Source organism: Gavialis gangeticus, unplaced genomic scaffold (genome assembly GCF_001723915.1).
Source record: "Gavialis gangeticus isolate Ggan-Ray unplaced genomic scaffold, GavGan_comp1, whole genome shotgun sequence".
Classification (NCBI taxonomy): domain Eukaryota; kingdom Metazoa; phylum Chordata; order Crocodylia; family Gavialidae; genus Gavialis; species Gavialis gangeticus.
In genome coordinates this window covers 68906354-68910018 of record NW_017729022.1, presented here as the reverse complement: position 1 = coordinate 68910018, position 3665 = coordinate 68906354, and the positions used below count along the sequence as shown (strand labels likewise).

Genomic DNA, 3665 nt, shown 5'->3' with positions numbered 1-3665 from the left:
TGAGACAAGGCGTACCTGGAATGAATCCATATCTGAATATTTTCTATTCCCCCTGAAAATATAGAACTTTACTGATGATGCAAGTAGTCCCTTTGTAGAGCTGTAGTACTGCAGGACTGTTTCAGGCTGGACGTAAGGAAGAATTTCTTCTCTGTCCGAGCCCCCAGGGTCTGGAACAGCCTGCCATCGGAGGTGGTTCAAGCACCTACACTGAACACCTTCAAGAGTAAATTGGATGCTTATCTTGCTGGGATCGTATGACCCCAGCTGTCTTCCTGCCCTTTGGGCAGGGGGCTGGACTCAATGATCTTCTGAGGTCCCTTCCATCCCTAATGTCTATGAAATCTATGAAACTACTACTGTAGTTAAAGTAGCAGCCATTACTTTGTATACTGTACTACATAGTCATTTTCCCTGGTGTGCTATGTCCTCGTTTCATTTGCTTAAAAAAAAGAAAAATATTTTGGCTTCAGAACGTGCGTGAGGAGGAAGGTTCTGCCTGGTGGTGTGTGCTGTTGTTTAAATTTAGAACTTGTTAGCCATAGCAGCTTGCTTCATACTGTAAGGGTATTTAGGCATTAAAACAGGGGTGTCAGACATACAGGCTGTGGAACCAGTTAGTCTGGCTGGCTGCTGGAAGTTGGGGGGCATTGCCTGCTGCAGAACTCGGGGTCCCTGGACCCTCATGAACATGGCTGTCAGTGGCAGCCCCCTGGATTCATGGCCACTGCTCAAACTCAGCCATATGCCGCTGCATGCTGGTGGGCTCGTGCTGCTACCTGATCCCAGACTTGTGCTGCTTCTGTGCTGCCACCTAAACGTGGGTCTGCACTGCCTCCCAGTATAGATCCATCCTGCTATCTGGCCTGGGGTTTGCAGTGAGTTTGACATCCTAGTATGAAAACAACATTCTAACTACTTTCTATCACTTCTCTGTGTATGTGAAGTTTATACTATGTGAAGTTAGATACTACTTTGAAACCCCCTAGAGCAGTGGTTCTTAAACGTTTTAGATTTTGAGTCATCCTTCTGTAATTTTTTGTAAATTGAGAGGCACCCCATTTCAAAAACAGCACTTATCTCCTGAAGAGCATCGTGTTTATCTCCTCTCTCCCTGTATCACCCTTCAGAGGCTATCATGGCACCCTGGTGCTATGGGATCCTGGTTGAAAATCACTGCACTAGTTATTCATTACTCTGTGACATCTATCATTGATTACTGGTTCTCAGAAAGCATTAATCTGTTAGGTCTAGAAGCGTGAGTGTCTACACATCTATAGCAAGATGCTGAGAGGTAGGAATAAAGGATCATCAAAAGGTGAGTGTGTAGTGGAGAAATCTATTGACTCCGAAATATTCAAATGTAAAATTTTTGTCAAATGTTCCTTGGCCAACTCTAATTATGGTGTGGCCTAAGGTTGTGAGACGCTGTTTTTGCCAGTATCATGAACTGTTCTTTGTCAGGCTTCAGGCTAGGAAACAGTAAAGAGAGAGAGTATTATTCTGAGGGATGACTTCTGTATCATCATTTTCTTGACTGCCAAATTGTCCTGTGCTGCCTCTAGGAAGCTTCTGATGTAAACATGACTCCTAAGCAAAATTGCAGTCTTTTTCTCAGACTGAATCTTCAGAGCTATGGGTACAAATGTTCCTTTCTGTCTCTAGTGTACTTACCTGTAGAATCCTACAAGCATTTAACCTTTCATTTGTATTATTCAATATCTGCATACAACTTGAGAGAGCTAATGAGATGATGCGTCTTCAAATGCCAAAGAACCTCTGGCAGCAAAAATTCATACTTCTGTCTCTGACTTATCACAAGACTGTAGTCCATCCTATCAGACGCAATAGTCCACATGTGTGTGACCTCCAGTTTTAATTATTGACATTCCCAATTTAGAAATAGTCACCAACCATGAGAGAGCTGTCACTGCCATAGCTTGTTTGATTAGCAGTGCAAGCTGCCATGATCATATCACCCTCACACTTCCACTCTCTCCACATACTGCCTGTTGAATTGAGTTCAGTGCAGGCCCTTTCACAACTTGGGACATTTTGTGGGATTACATGTAGGTAACTGAGACATCACCTCTGCCTCCATGACCGTGATCTCACTCGGATACAGTGCAGCACCATGAAGCAGAAGGTTGAAAATGGCTTATCCCTGGCCTAGTTTTTGATGACAACATATTATTTAGTGGCCTTAACAGAAACTGAGACGTTTTTGTATGCATTAGCATTTTGCAACACATAGATGTTAAGATGGATGGAAAGGTAATTGGTCGTGGACGTGCAGTAACCTGTTGAATCCTGAGGAAATTCTTTCTTTTTCTCTTAAGTTAAATAAAATAGGCTCTCAGTGAGTAGAAACCATCTGAATCTTCTCAATGCATTTGTTAGCTTTTTGTAACAACTCTGATAGTGCTATTAGGAAATGCCTGAATTCTTAGGACACCTCCATTTACTAGCATGTCTTGTAATTCACTGAACTTTTTTTACTTTCTCCTGTTCATTGGAAAGTGATTGGCAAGAAAAGAATTCTGAAGGATGGAGAAGAGAGATATCAAAGATCATATGTAGGAGGCAAATTACATTTGTAGATGAAAAGCCAAAATAAAAGATTGAAGAGCATATAGGCAGAGCAAGGTAGCGCACTGAAGCAGGAAACGTAGTAATTAATTGGATATCAGTATTAATGCTGACTCATAGTCAACAGTGGAACAATAATTAGACAAAGGCATGCAGAAGATCTGTTTTCCAAATGTGACTAGCATCATCATCTTCTGACACTTCAAAATTTTGGAAAGGGAAGTTGGAATCACAGAAACCTGTTGCAGATGAAAGAGACAACCAGAAATTCAACAGGTTAACAGTAAAGTTTCTAGAATTTCTCAGTAGACATCTCTGAATTTCTGATGGAGTGAACTGCAGTTATTTAAAACTAGTCTCAGTTAGCTGCCTATCTCACAAGCTTATGTGACTTGACCACGCTGCATGACAACAGTGATGGCTGCAAGACAGCAGTGGTGGCTTAGCCAGCATCTTCTAAAGCAGTGGTTCTTAACCTTTTCAGATTCAGGACAGCCCTCCACTCTTTTAATGTGGTTCCACCCCTGGATGAGAACTGCTGTTTGTGCTGCCTCAACTTTGGTGGTTCTCAACTGGGTGTAGCTGCCTCCAAGTAAAACTGCTTGCTACGCAGCCAGACTGGGATGAGCTCTGGCATATGAACATGCTTGTCTTGCATTATGGCATTCTGATAACCGTAAAATAGCCAGGAAATCTAGTTTGGACTGTAGCCGGGTTTGGTCTACTTGCCCTTCTGCTCTTCTCAGAAACAGAGGCATGGATGAAACTGTCCCAGGTACCTCTGGGAGTGGTGCAGGGAGGGCCAGACCAGGAAGGTCTGGCCAAGTCAGCTCTATTGGTTGATTTAGGATTATCAGAGCCCTGATGCAGCAAGAGCACATGTATGCCTCAATCCTGGACATGGGGCAGTTGTTTCTGGCTGTCACAGCAGTGGCAACACCTGCATCGTCGTACCCCTAAAGGGGTTCTGTGGCACCCTGGTTGCAGACTGTGGCAGAAAGCCACCTTGGTTTCTCCCCAAAAATCTCTGCCCTTTGACACTGTGATTTAAATCTCTGTGCTGTGACCATTCAATT

General features: G+C 43.2%; 1 protein-coding gene and 1 long non-coding RNA gene across 2 annotated transcripts in view; one reads left to right on the top strand and one right to left on the bottom strand.

Moving 5' to 3' along the window:
* POLR3B (RNA polymerase III subunit B) overlaps positions 1-3665 on the top strand; it is a 180542-nt gene that overhangs the window by 128678 nt on the left and 48199 nt on the right. The gene's annotated exons all lie outside the window — the stretch shown is intronic.
* LOC109296105 overlaps positions 1-3665 on the bottom strand; it is a 20959-nt gene that overhangs the window by 5702 nt on the left and 11592 nt on the right. Inside the window, exon 2 of the long non-coding RNA XR_002096893.1 lies at positions 16-108. This is a non-coding gene — a long non-coding RNA (uncharacterized LOC109296105). The remainder of the gene's footprint in view (positions 1-15; positions 109-3665) is intronic.